This window comes from Amphiprion ocellaris, chromosome 9, assembly GCF_022539595.1.
Source record: "Amphiprion ocellaris isolate individual 3 ecotype Okinawa chromosome 9, ASM2253959v1, whole genome shotgun sequence".
Classification (NCBI taxonomy): domain Eukaryota; kingdom Metazoa; phylum Chordata; class Actinopteri; family Pomacentridae; genus Amphiprion; species Amphiprion ocellaris.
In genome coordinates this window covers 30,172,209-30,187,122 of record NC_072774.1, presented here as the reverse complement: position 1 = coordinate 30,187,122, position 14,914 = coordinate 30,172,209, and the positions used below count along the sequence as shown (strand labels likewise).

Below are 14,914 nucleotides of genomic sequence, written 5' to 3'. Positions count from 1 at the left end.
TTAGCTTCGATTAGCTACCAGTTAGTTTTAGCTATAATCAATTAACCTTTACTTATGACCATTTAAATTTAGCGTTGGCTGCATTTTTACAGTTAGCCATTTAGCCTTTATCAACTACACAACTAAGCCTATCAACTTACCACTTTGCTTTTAATTAAGGCCATTCGCTGCTTCTGGCTATCTGTTCAACCATTTGGACATGTAGGCTACAGCATGACACACCTACAGCACAACACTCCTACAGCACGGCCTACAGCACGAGATGCCTACAGCATGGCCTACAGCATGACACGCCTACAGCACAACATACCTACAGCATGACACGCCTACAGCAAGACACACCTACAGCACGGCCTACAGCATGACACGCCTACAGCATGACACGCCTACAGCACAACACACCTACAGCATGACACGCCTACAGCAAGACACACCTACAGCACGGCCTACAGCATGACACACCTACAGCATGACACACCTACAGCACGGCTTACAGCATGACACGCCTACAGCACAACACGCCTACAGCACGGCCTACAGCACAACACGCCTACAGCACGGCCTACAGCACAACACGCCTACAGCATGACACGCCTATAGCACAACACGCCTACAGCACGGCTTACAGCATGACACGCCTACAGCACAACACGCCCACAGCATGACACGCCTATAGCACAGCCTACAGATGACACGCCTACAGCACAACATGCCTACAGCACGGCCTACAGCACAACATGCCTACAGCACGGCCTACAGCACGACACGCCTACAGCACAACACGCCTACAGCACGGCCTACAGCATGACCTACAGCACGGCCTACAGCACGACACACCTACAGCACAACACGCCTACAGCATGGCCTACAGCACGACACGCCTACAGCACAACATGCCTACAGCACAACACGCTTACAGCATGGCCTACAGCACGACACGCCTGCAGCACAACACGCCTACAGCACGGCATAAAGCATGACACGCCTACAGCACAACACGCCTACAGCATAACATGTCTACAGCATGACACGCCTACAGCATGGCCTACAGCATGACACGCCTACAGCACAACACGCCTACAGCACGGCCTACAGCACAACATGCCTACAGCACGACATGCCTACAGCATGACACGCCTACAGCATGGCCTACAGCACAACACTCCTACAGCACGGACTACAGCACAACACGCCTACAGCATGGCCTACAGCATGACACGCCTACAGCACAACACGCCCACAGCATGACACGCCTATAGCACAGCCTAGAGATGACACGCCTACAGCACAACATGCCTACAGCACGGCCTACAGCACAACATGCCTACAGCACGGCCTACAGCACGACACGCCTACAGCACAACACGCCTACAGCACGGCCTACAGCATGACCTACAGCACGGCCTACAGCACGACACACCTACAGCACAACACGCCTACAGCATGGCCTACAGCACGACACGCCTACAGCACAACATGCCTACAGCACAACACGCTTACAGCACGGCCTACAGCACGACACGCCTGCAGCACAACACCCCTACAGCACGGCATACAGCATGACACGCCTACAGCACAACACGCCTACAGCATAACATGTCTACAGCATGACACGCCTACAGCACGGCCTACAGCACAACATGCCTACAGCACGACATGCCTACAGCATGACACGCCTACAGCATGGCCTACAGCACAACACTCCTACAGCACGGACTACAGCACAACACGCCTACAGCATGGCCTACAGCATGACACGCCTACAGCACAACACGCCTAAGACATGCCACACCTACAGCATGACACGCCACTGTCTATCAGTACATTTTAAGGTGCAGACATCTTTAAAGCTAGGTTCATTTTAGCATTAGGTGACAGGACTGTGTCATGTCTGCACAAAACTTAAACTTGTTAGAAATCAACTGTGTATTTGTAATTCAGCAGTTATTAAACAGTATTAGCTCTTGTTTGGAATCGTGTCTCTGGTCCTAAACATTAAGTCCAATTTTCACTTTCCTTCTGATTCTGTTCCTGACTTCTCAGGGAACATATTGTATCTTAAGCTGCTAATTGTCAGATTTTTATAGTGTCGTAGCTAAAACCATCTGTGCTGCATATAGACCCTTCTCATGCATTGAGCCAATAGCTACTTTTAGCTGTTAACCATTTCAAATTTACTTTTACACCACTTAGAATTTACTTCTTTTATTAGCCATTGAGCCATAAGCTAAAGCATTAGCTTTTAGGTATACTTTAGAGTCCTTCTCTGGTCATTGATTACACCACTTAACATGAATCTTTGTGAACCAAAATTAGCTTCTTCCATGAAAATAATCCATTCCTGGTTTAAAATGATCAAAACATAATTCTACACAGTTGCTTCATGTCCACAATGCCCTGCTACTTCCTGCAGCTCAAGCACCGCAGCTAACCTAAGATTTTGCTCAAATACTACAAAGCTATTTCACATCACACGATGGCGAGTTGTAATACTGGATTAATTGAGTTATATGTGTGCAAGCCAGAAACAAACTGAAGAAAAATAAACAAGGAAGGCCACCACAGACTCAACAGGTTTGTTGCTTAGGTTTGTTATGAATGAAAGACTGAATCAGTGCGTATTTTTGAGACTGTGATCGTACTGATCATGCAGCTGTAAGAAGGAAATGCTCAGCCATTGCTTTGCTACTTTCAGTCATGATATGAGGTCTAGCATTTAGAAAACACCATATGGACACGTTAGTAAGGTAAAAACACTAATTTTCACCAGATATCGTATACTTGAGCTGTACTTTGCCCCTTTCTCTGCTCTTTTCTACTTTTTACACAGCCTTTATCACAACACTTCTGGTTCAGGTATTCAGATCACTGTAGTTCTTCTCTCTTCAGATTAGTTGACCTACTCCACAGTCTTTCCATGTTCCCCCTGACAGCTGCATTAGTCCTCCCCCTCCTCCAGGCTGTATTTACCCTGGTTGAGAATCACTGCTGTAGAGTTTGGCAGGAAAAAGCGTGACTGAGCAGTACAGCATATTTAGGGAAGGTGCACTCTTCCTGTGCAGAGAAGGCGAGGATAGGCTCTGGCCGTCCAGTCTTCCTGCCAGGCAGATGGGAAAGTCATCGGGCTGGCCTCCAGATGCTGAGGATAACTTCAGGATTAATTTGTTCATGGAGAAAAAGGGACGTTCTGGACGTCCCATGGAACAGCTCCGACATTCCCAACCCGCACTGACAGGATGAGCAAGGTCAAACCCCCATTTATCCAACCTGATTTAATCAGTCATCAGGCTGCTTGTCAGTGCCATCTATTAGTCTTAAGCATTTATCCTGCTTTTTAATGCTACATATACAATATGACTGGAAACATCTGAATAGAAGCCCTTTGTGCCATCCTAAAAGTTTTTTTTTTAAAAGTCTACATACACTGAGGTCTCGGTTGTTCAGCCTTTTCTTTAACTGTGTCACTGTAACCTGCTGATGTTGTTCTGTTACTTGAGGAAGGCTATGAAATAACAACCACTGCTGTATTAGTTTTTCTCCTATAGAGGAAGTAGTACAGTTCCCCCAAAATGTCTCAATGAGAATTCTTTTGAGGACTGCTATGGCATTTCCTCGCAATATGCTTCACATTTCTTTTTTCATTTAAACAGTTGGTGTAGTAGTCCAGTGCAGGTGTAACATATTGCTAATTTAGAGAACTGCTCTGCAGATACGAGGGAACGGAGAGATGATGTGACACTTCATTGGTGCTTATTACTATTAGTACAAAGGCTGATAGGATCCAGCTACTGGTTGAGAGGAGAGCTGCAAACTGTGAAAAATCCAATTGCCAAAATATATACGGACCCAAAAGGGTTCGTGTACAATCCGTGTACGGATCTGGTAATTGGATTTTCAGTTCTGAAACGGGTACTGAAAAACAAAAAACAAGTGGTTATTTGATTTTTGTTTTAAAATACAAAAATTCAAGTTGAAATACAAGGCATTTTTCTTTTTCATGATCAAAAGGGGATATACGATTTTTTTTTAAAATGCTTTAATTTTCGTTTTATATTTAGAATAACAAGAAAGTAAAATCAGTAAGAGACAGAAACGAAAAAAGGTAAGTTTTTTTCATTTTCTGAGACCGGAAGTGGTCATCAGCAAGTGTGGAGCCAAACAGAGTACAGTGCATAGACTGTATATATTTTTTTTCGTGAGTTTTCATGGTCAAAATGAGAGATCAGGTGGCCGATCCTAAAATAAATCAATATTGATTTTTTAATAGAGCGTTAAAGTTTTGCGAAGCCAGGGGGCGGGACTACTTGATTGACAGGCTGGTCTGGAATGATTGACAGGTCCTATGGAGGAGGCAGCAGAGACTCTGCTCTCCTCGTTTGGATTAATTCTGATATAATAACTGTTAGTTTATTTATCGGTGGAGCAGCAGAACATTTTCCACAGACAGTTTTTCTGCCCGTTGGCTTGTTTTAACCAGTTTTCCACTTTTGGCTGATTCTACCAGCAGACACTGAAAGAAATCTGATAGTTCGGTAAGTAAATGTTTATTTTCGTATCGGTGCTGCTTTTAATGCACTTTATATGCAGTTTTAGTGTCAGATGTAATGTGTGCAATGCACTCCAGATGTTGGTGGAGTTTGTTTCAGTGTGTGTTGACCAGAGAAGAAAGTTAGCATAGTAAATGTTAGCTTTAATGTTAGCGATGCTAACCGAGCTAGCTGCTCAGTCGTAGCCTATTTAAAGCTAACGTAGCATCAAGCTAATGTGTTGAGTTTCATGTAAACAGCTGGAGTGTGTTGTGTTCCTGTAATGTGGTTCATTAAGTTCATAAAACTGTGGCTGGTTGACATTACTGTAACGTTCAGGAAACTTAAATGTGATTAAAACAGTAACGTTAATGTTCTAGTTGTCAGTAATCAGCTTTAATATGACACTAAAAGAGACTCTGATAGTTTTAAATGACATCAGTTTCATTAATTTGTTGAAAATTGTCTCATTTGTTGTTGTAATGTTGCTGCTGATTCATTAAAAGCAGATGATCCATGTTTAAAATATGTTTAGTTCTAGTATCAGAAGTACAAGAAGGAGAATGGAAGTTTAGTTCTGCTACATCAAATATTTCAGGATTAGAAATAATGAAATAATCACAGATAATAAAAATATAAATAACAGAGAAAACCTGAGAGAATAATTTACTGAAAAGTCTGTGAAGGAAAAGCAGCTTTTTATCCTGAAAGATCAGAATCAGCTCCAACATCTGCATCTGACAGCATCAAGTCAACCAGAAAGAAAAGAAAAAAGAAAATGACTTCTTTCTGATCACATCTGTTCTGCTGCTCACAGTCTGCTGCTGCTCACATTCTTCACATTTATAGTCCACTTTTAAAAGTTCAGCAGACAGGTGCTCTGCTTTGGAGTGTGACGATGTCATCGGTGATGTGGAGAATGAAGTTTCCGTTTCACCCACAGCGTGCTTTAGGGCAGCCTGGTCGAACTTGATGTTTGAAATACTGACCGACAGCTCAGATTTAATTGTCTGTAGTTCCGTTTTGATGGGTGTTAAACTTTCACTCAAAGCTGCCAGGAGCTGGGTCTTTAAAATAACCGCTGTCTCGTTGCAGACTGAAAGTAGCAATTCCTCCTTAAGGTCAGAGATTGCAGCATCTGAGGGCCTCTTCAAAAGAAGATGTAGTTGATGAAGGTGTTCTGGAGCAGGACCAGAAAGACCACGACCAAGCAGCCTTGAGATCTTAGGCAGCGTCTCCCTCGGGTGGGTGTCAACAGTGTTCACGGTCAGGTCTGCCATAGTATAGGATGTAGTTCAGAAAATGTCAAAGTATAGTATACTTTTCAAGAATAACATAGTATGGCCTGTAGTTCATAGTATATTTTGTGCCAAAATTCATGATGATTTTTTTTTCAAAGAAAACCTTTCTGGAGTGTTTTTCATGGCCTCCTTTACATTATTTCATCATATGGCATGTATTTACAACATGATTGAAAAATCACATTTTTTTTCCGACATAGTATAATAAGGCGTTTTTTGCGCCAAAATTCATGATGATTTTTTTTTTCAAAGAAAACTTTTCTGGAGTGTTTTTCTCGGCCTCCTTTACATTATTTCATCATATGGCATGTTTTCACAACATGTTGAAAGATGACATTTTTCGACAGTATACTATGGGGTTTTTTGCGCCAAAATTCATGATGATTTTTTTCAAAGAAAACCTTACCATAGTGTTTTTCACGGCCTCCTTTACATTATTTCATCATATGACACATTTTGACAACATGATTGAAAAATCACATTTTTTTTCGACATAGTATAGTAAGGCGTTTTTTTTGCACCAAAATTCATGATTTTTTTTTTTTCAAAGAAAACTTTTCTGGAGTGTTTTTCACGGCCTCCTTTACATTATTTCATCATATGACACGTTTTTACAACATGTTTGAAAAATCACATTTTTTTTCGACATAGTATACTATGGCGTTTTTTTGCACCAAAATTCATGATGATTGTTTTTTTCAAAGAGAACCTTTCTGGAGTGTTTTTCACAGCCTCCTTTACATTATTTCATCATATGGCATGTTTTCACAACATGTTGAAAGATGACATTTTTCGACATAGTATACTATGGCGTTTTTTTGCGCCAAAATTCATGATGATTTTTTTTTCAAACAAAACCTTTCTGGAGTGTTTTTCACGGCCTCCTTTACATTATTTCATCATATGACACGTTTTTACAACATGTTTGAAAAATCACATTTTTTTTCGACATAGTATAGTAAGGCGTTTTTTTTGCGCCAAAATTCATGATGATTTTTTTTTCAAAGAAAACCTTTCTGGACTGTTTTTCACGGCCTCCTTTACATTATTTCATCATATGACACGTTTTTACAACATGTTTGAAAAATACCATTTTTTTTCGACATAGTATAGTAAGGCGTTTTTTTTGCGCCAAAATTCATGATGATTTTTTTTTCAAAGAAAACCTTTCCGGAGTGTTTTTCACGGCCTCCTTTACATTATTGCATCATATGGCATGTTTTCACAACATGTTGAAAGATGACATTGTTCGACATAGTATACTATGGCGTTTTTTTGCGCCAACATTCATGATGATTTTTTTTTCAAAGAAAACTTTTCTGGAGTGTTTTTCACGGCCTCCTTTACATTATTTCATCATATGACACGTTTTGACAACATGTTTGAAAAATTCCATTTTTTTTCGACATAGTATAGTAAGGCGTTTTTTTTGTGCCAAAATTCATGATGATTTTTTTTTCAAAGAAAACCTTTCCGGAGTGTTTTTCACGGCCTCCTTTACATTATTTCATCATATGGCATGTTTTTACAACATGTTTGAAAAATCACATTTTTTTTCGACATAGTATAGTGAGGCGTTTTTTTTTGCGCCAAAATTCATGATGATTTTTTTTTTCAAAGAAAACCTTTCCAGAGGGTTTTTCACGGCCTCCTTTACATTATTTCATCATATGACACGTTTTTACAACATGTTTGAAAAATTCCATTTTTTTTCGACATAGTATAGTAAGGCATTTTTTTTGCGCCAAAATTCATGATGATTTTTTTTTCAAAGAAAACCTTTCCGGAGTGTTTTTCACGGCCTCCTTTACATTATTGCATCATATGGCATGTTTTCACAACATGTTGAAAGATGACATTGTTCGACATAGTATACTATGGCGTTTTTTTGCGCCAAAATTCATGATGATTTTTTTTTCAAACAAAACCTTTCTGGAGTGTTTTTCACGGCCTCCTTTACATTATTTCATCATATGACACGTTTTGACAACATGTTTGAAAAATTCCATTTTTTTTCGACATAGTATAGTAAGGCGTTTTTTTTGCGCCAAAATTCATGATGATTTTTTTTTCAAAGAAAACCTTTCCGGAGTGTTTTTCACGGCCTCCTTTACATTATTTCATCATATGGCACGTTTTTACAACATGTTTGAAAAATCACATTTTTTTTCGACATAGTATAGTAAGGCGTTTTTTTTGCGCCAAAATTCATGATGATTTTTTTTTTTCAAAGAAAACCTTTCCGGAGGGTTTTTCACGGCCTCCTTTACATTATTTCATCATATGACACGTTTTGACAACATGTTTGAAAAATTCCATTTTTTTTCGACATAGTATAGTAAGGCGTTTTTTTTGCGCCAAAATTCATGATGATTTTTTTTTCAAAGAAAACCTTTCCGGAGTGTTTTTCACGGCCTCCTTTACATTATTTCATCATATGGCACGTTTTTACAACATGTTTGAAAAATCACATTTTTTTTCGACATAGTATAGTAAGGCGTTTTTTTTGCGCCAAAATTCATGATGATTTTTTTTTTTCAAAGAAAACCTTTCTGGAGGGTTTTTCACGGCCTCCTTTACATTATTTCATCATATGACACGTTTTTACAACATGTTTGAAAAATTCCATTTTTTTTCGACATAGTATAGTAAGGCGTTTTTTTTGCGCCAAAATTCATGATGATTTTTTTTTCAAAGAAAACCTTTCTGGAGTGTTTTTCACGGCCTCCTTTACATTATTTCATCATATGGCACGTTTTGACAACATGTTTGAAAAATCACATTTTTTTTCGACATAGTATAGTAAGGCGTTTTTTTTTGCGCCAAAATTCATGATGATTTTTTTTTCAAAGAAAACCTTTCTGGAGTGTTTTTCACGGCCTCCTTTACATTATTTCATCATATGGCACGTTTTTACAACATGTTTGAAAAATTCCATTTTTTTTCGACATAGTATAGTAAGGCGTTTTTTTTGCGCCAAAATTCATGATGATTTTTTTTTCAAAGAAAACCTTTCTGGAGTGTTTTTCACGGCCTCCTTTACATTATTTCATCATATGGCACGTTTTGACAACATGTTTGAAAAATGACATTTTTTCGACATAGTATAGTAAGGCGTTTTTTTTGCGCCAAAATTCATGATGATTTTTTTTTCAAAGAAAACCTTTCTGGAGTGTTTTTCACGGCCTCCTTTACATTATTTCATCATATGGCACGTTTTTACAACATGTTTGAAAAATGACATTTTTCGACATAGTATACTATGGCGTTTTTTTGCGCCAAAATTCATGATGATTTTTTTTTCAAAGAAAACCTTTCCGGAGTGTTTTTCACGGCCTCCTTTACATTATTTCATCATATGACACGCTTTGACAACATGTTTGAAAAATACCATTTTTTTTCGACATAGTATAGTAAGGCGTTTTTTTTTTGCGCCAACATTCATGCTGATTTTTTTTTTCAAAGAAAACCTTTCTGGAGTGTTTTTCACGGCCTCCTTTACATTATTTCATCATATGGCACGTTTTTACAACATGTAGATTTTCTTGATCCACTGTTTCCGTTGATGAAGGGTATGGCAGTACATGTACCTCAGAGCTCCACGTCTCCAGTAGAGGCATTCTAACAGCTCTTGGCCCAATACAGACTACACCTCTTGCGTTGGCGTTAACCTTGCTAAAAACTTTAAAACTTCTGGCTCGGTCAGGTCTTCCAGCAGCTGCTGGATTTTAAATGCTGAACAGTCCTCAGGGAACTCCTGGTCCACCAGTTTATTCTCTTCATAAAAAGTGATGTCGAGAATTACCTGTGTGTAATCCTGAAGCAGCTTGGAAGCGTTGCTACTCTCCCCTCCTTGTCTGTACGTCCAAAATATGACAAAAATGTCATACGTTAGTATGTCGTCCAAAATATGACAAAAAAAGTCATAGTTTAGTGTGTCGTCCAAAATATGACAAAAAAGTCATACTTTAGTGCGTCGTCCAAAATATGACAAAAACGTCATAGTTTAGTGCGTCGTCCAAAATGTGGAAAAAATGTCATAGTTTAGTATGTCATCTAAAATATGACAAAAATATCATAGTTTAGTGTGTTGTTCAAAATTTGACAAAAATGTCATAGTATGTTGTTCAAAATATGACAAAAACATCATAAAAGTAAAGAGACAGCTACAAAGCAACACAACTAGAAAGAGACACAAAACAATCAGAGAAAAATAGCTGCAAAGACAGTGAGACACAAGATGGCCAAATAAATTAAATAATAACAACAAGATGTAAAAAGACCACAACGAAACGCAAACTGGTCAGAAAAACAGCCGTTCACTCAGAGCATGATCTAGTTGACTCTTCCTGGATCCTTTTTTCTGAGGTTTCCAGATCTTTCAGGATGTGAGCTCATGATAGGATGTTTCTGTCAGTGAAACTCTCAGAGTCTGATGACTGACTGTCTGTTTGATTTCAACATTCTTTTGTTCTTATTTGATTGTTTTCTATAGAAGTTCTTTCTGGTCTTTTCCTGCAGGATGTCTGAGGGGGCGGAGCCAAATCATTACGACATCAGACTCACCTGGACTGATCACCTGAGAACTATTTAACCTGCCACTCGGTCTGATTGATTCTTCTGTTCTGGTTTTATCTGGTGTGTTTGTCCAACCTGCAGCTCAGGTAAGACACTAGAAAGCTAGATTTTTAGGGGGAAATAAATAGAAAAATACTTTTTTTGGTTTGTTTCTTTTCCTGCCTACACATTTTATTTATTGGTTGAAAAAAACTGAAATTACTGCAGAAGTTTCACAGACAGAACCGTGTAATTTGACCCATTAGTTGTAAAATGCTAAGCTAACTTCTGTATGTTAAGTTAAATCCAGCAAACACTGAAGCCTGCAGGGGGCTGGAAAACTGTCTGAGCAGTAGAGACGGTGTATATTTCTAGAAAGACGATTGAATTTATCTGAAATCCTAGACTGGGGAGCAGAGATGTCGTCCAACATGAGTCTCTGCAGCTTCTTTACAACTTTAAAAAACCCACAAAGACTGTCTGCTCAACAGCTAAACATCCATCCATCATCTATAAACCTATAGATCCTCATTATCCCAGCTGACTGAGGGTGATGGTTCACCTGGACAGGTAACAGTCTATCACAGGTTCACCTGGACAGGTAACAGTCTACCACAGGGCTACACATAGAGACAAACACTCACATTCACACCTACAGACAATTTAGAATCACCAATTAACCTCAGCGTGTTTCTGGACTGTGGGAGGAAGCTGGAGAACCTGGAGGAAACCCACACATGTACAGGAGAATATGGAGACTCCATGCAGGAAGATCTCAGGAAGGCTGGGATGTGAACCGGGGATCTTCTAGCTGTAAGGAGACAGTGTTAGTCACTGTGCAGCACTATTTTGCATCAAATATTTGATTTAATTTCATTGATTTGTGCTTAAATTAAAATAAAATTTGTTCGACTGAGGTAATCTCATATTACATGGGATGTATTTTAGCCTGGAGGGGTATATTCTGGGATATTTTAGCCCCCGGGGTATAAACTGGGCAAAGCTATAGTAGACTTTGGCCGGAGGTTTAATCTGGTCTGTTTCACACAGATCTAGTCAGTCTTGGTGTAAGCACAAATCAAAGACAACACAAAGATATTTTAAACTGAAATTGGTTGTTGAAAGCACCACCAGCCAATGTGGATGTTCTTTCATGATGTTTTGCTTAAGTTTTTCTTAGTTTTCAATTTAGTTTTTCCTTTGATTTGAACTTTTTAAATTGTAATTGGCTAAAAAAAAAAAAAAAAAAACCCTAAATAACTTAACAATTAAGAGTTTAACATTATTAATCTTTGTGTCACCAGGTATAAAGTGGTCCAGGCCAGTTTTTACCTGAGTTTACTTTGGCCGGGGTAAATCTGGTCTGTTACACCAGGACTCGAACCAGAGCTCTCCTATCTGCAGGTCGACAGCACTACCCACCGAGCTACTGTGGAGATAAATAAAACAGATAAATAAAAAGTCAAGACCAGAGGAGCTATGCATAAATTAAAAAAGTAACGCCATCAATTCAGCACAACTTAAAACCAGGATAAACGTTGGATCTCTCTGATCTAAAACCTCAGAAGTGATCATTACATTGATTTATTCTGATTCTGGAACCTGATTGCAGTATGACGAAGGCATCTCTGAGTCCGCTTCTTCCAGTGATTAACATCATATTCCTCGAAACAGGGGAGGAGGAGTCACATTTTAGATTACTAATGAAATCACCAGCAACAGAATCGTCACATTTCCGACAGTTCCTGAATGAATCACGGACAGTTAACCAAATCTAAACTGATGACTGATATTTCAGCAATCATCTCAATGTCTCCTTCAGAAAGGAGACATGGTAATAAAAAAAACAAGAAGTTAATCATTGATTACGTAGATTAACGACACATTCAAATCAATTATCAAGTATCTTGGTGCAGTGTGATTCCTGCCAAAATCTGAAGAACCACAGAGCTGATACCAAATAATTTTGACAAAAAATTTAATTTTAATGCAGACTGAAGTGAATTTCAGAATTTACACCATTCCTGTTAAAAATAAAGAAGCTTCGGCAGGACCAAAAACAAGTGAAAAGCCACGACAGAGTTGTGGCATGAATGCAGATTTTGGATTGAACTGCAGGCTGTGTATTCAGAGCAGAGGAAAATAAAACATTATGGATCAATAAAATAATGAATATAGGGAACAGAGGAGCAGCTTTTTAGAAGACGCATTCAGCATGGTGAAACGTTGTTCTAACGTTCTGCAGATTAACGGAGAAAACATGTCAGGGTTCCCACTCTTTCCCTGATATTATTTTATAGCATGTTGCCTACTAAACGTCATTGTACAGTAAACCCGACTGTCTGAAGTAGGTGAGGAGCAACACAAAAACAGTCCAAAAGCTGGTTTCCAGAGGGTTAGACGAGTATTTATTTGAAAGAGGAAGTTTACAACAACACAACATGTGAGGGGGTTAAAAACAAATGGGTGTTAGTAAAATAAAAATAAATAAACAGAACTAAAAGTGAACTTCATGTTGACATTGATGGGCATTCCAACCAGGAACAAAGTAAAAGATAATCAATACAAACAAAACCTCTTCCTGTTCACCTCTTAAAACCCAAAAACACACCGCAGTAGCACCCTAAACTAAAACTACCAATGGGTTCCCTGTTTTCCTTTCTGAACAATTCAAAGGTCCCTCTCTATCTCCCCACACATCCACCAACCACTGGAACACATCTCCAAAGTTCTGCCAGGCCAGCTCAGCTTCCCCTCAGAAGAAGTGCCGCCACCTGCCAGATGAAGGAGCCTTTTGAGAGGCAGCTGGCATCGTGATTGGACTGTACTTTGGTCTGTTCCAATCCAGCTTCAGCTCCAGAGACGGGAGGCGGGACGAGTCAACGGAGGCCGGGTGGACGAAGGCATGAAGCTGAGTACAATCCAGAAAACAACAGAGGAGGAGTGCAGTGGCCCAGGGCCAGAACAACCAGAGTAGCATCGTATGTCTCTTAGAAAACATCATAGTATAGCCTTTGGTATGAAAAAACGGCATCATATGCATCGTATATTGTACAAATAACAAGTCAAAGGAAAGAGACATACATTGTAGAATTGTAGTAATTGTGGGCTGACTGATTTACTGATTATCAGTATTTTATTTTTTACTGATTTACAGTAATAAATCAATTTAAAAATGGTGCTACTTTGGCTCTGAACCTTTATCTACCTGTGGTCGCTCTGTCTTCTGGAGTGATTTGATTGGTTATACGTCACGAATAAAACTCCTTTAACTTAACATCTGTAAACAAAACAAAAACGTATCAACAAAGTTTTCTGTTAGAGTTTGTGTTCTTCTAAGTTTAACTCCAAGATTTTAAATACTTTCATTTACTGCAAATGAATATCTACTCCAAATGTCTCACTAATAATCATTATCAGCCTTAAAAACCCACAAAACACCCCTCTATACTCGACCACACTTAGTACAGTCCGGTTCCCCCTTCTATAAATCTGCTTGGAATCTTCCACTTCCTGTTTGTCAAAGTGGCCTTCTACCTGGACAGGTTTTGTTGGAGCTCATGCAACAAACATTTTGGGTAAGTGCACTTTAACATGGATGGATGACACTGAATTAGAGTCTGTTTTCATGAGACTGAGTTAAGATGTGTAGCTCTGTCATTAAATAGTAAATTATTTCTCAGAATTCACAGAGAAAAGTCTGAAATGTTTGCTAGGTTAGCGTCCCACATGTTCTTTGGCTCAGCTAAAGCTAACTCTCTCCAACTTGTGGATCTCTTGAGTTGCTTGTTGTTAAAATATCTTGCTAGAGGTGCTGAAGCTCAGAAAGTCTGAGATGTTTGTTCAAAATAAGCTCATTCTCAAGTCTTATCTGAACTGTCCTCTTTTGTTTGAACTTTCCCTAAACTTAGGAGTTAATGACAGAGCAGCACATCCAGACTCAGTCTCATTTATGTAGAGATTAAACTTCAGTGTCATTCATTGATGTTAAAGTGCAGTTTTTCAAATGTTTGTTGCACATGCTCCCGACCAAACCAGTCCAGGTGGAAGACGATGTGAAGAGAAAGCTCCAGAGGATGAATATCACACATTTACGTTGGAAATAAATGTCCTTTAATTAGACATTGTCATGCAAAAGTTGGATTTCCCTTTAATGATGTTCAAATCTTTGAGTGTTTTGTTGATGTTGGTTTCTAAATGTTTTCTGACACTCGGCCCCAAAGATTAAAACCTTCTACGGCTCACAAGCTGCAACAATTCACACATTATCAACTATCTTTCTGACTAAACTAAGATAAAAAGTGAAAAACTGCCTGATTCCTGCATCATGAATGTAAATCTTTTTGGTTTTTATGACAGTAAACTGAATATATTTGGGTTTGACATTTTATAAACCAAAACAAGAAATGAATTACTGGAAAAAACAATCAACAGATTAATGGACAAAGAAAATGTGTTTTCCAATATATATGGCTGAATTACTCCAACATTACAAGATACGTACAATCTTAATTCAATTTTATTTATATA

At 38.8% G+C, this 14,914-nt stretch overlaps 1 long non-coding RNA gene across 1 annotated transcript; it reads left to right on the top strand.

Annotated features, from left to right (window-relative positions):
• Positions 1-10,177: 10,177 nt before the first annotated feature.
• Positions 10,178-13,395, top strand: LOC129349613 (uncharacterized). Its single transcript, XR_008602675.1, has 2 exons — positions 10,178-10,491; positions 13,061-13,395. It is a non-coding gene; the product is annotated as an uncharacterized LOC129349613 (long non-coding RNA).
• Positions 13,396-14,914: the final 1,519 nt, after the last annotated feature.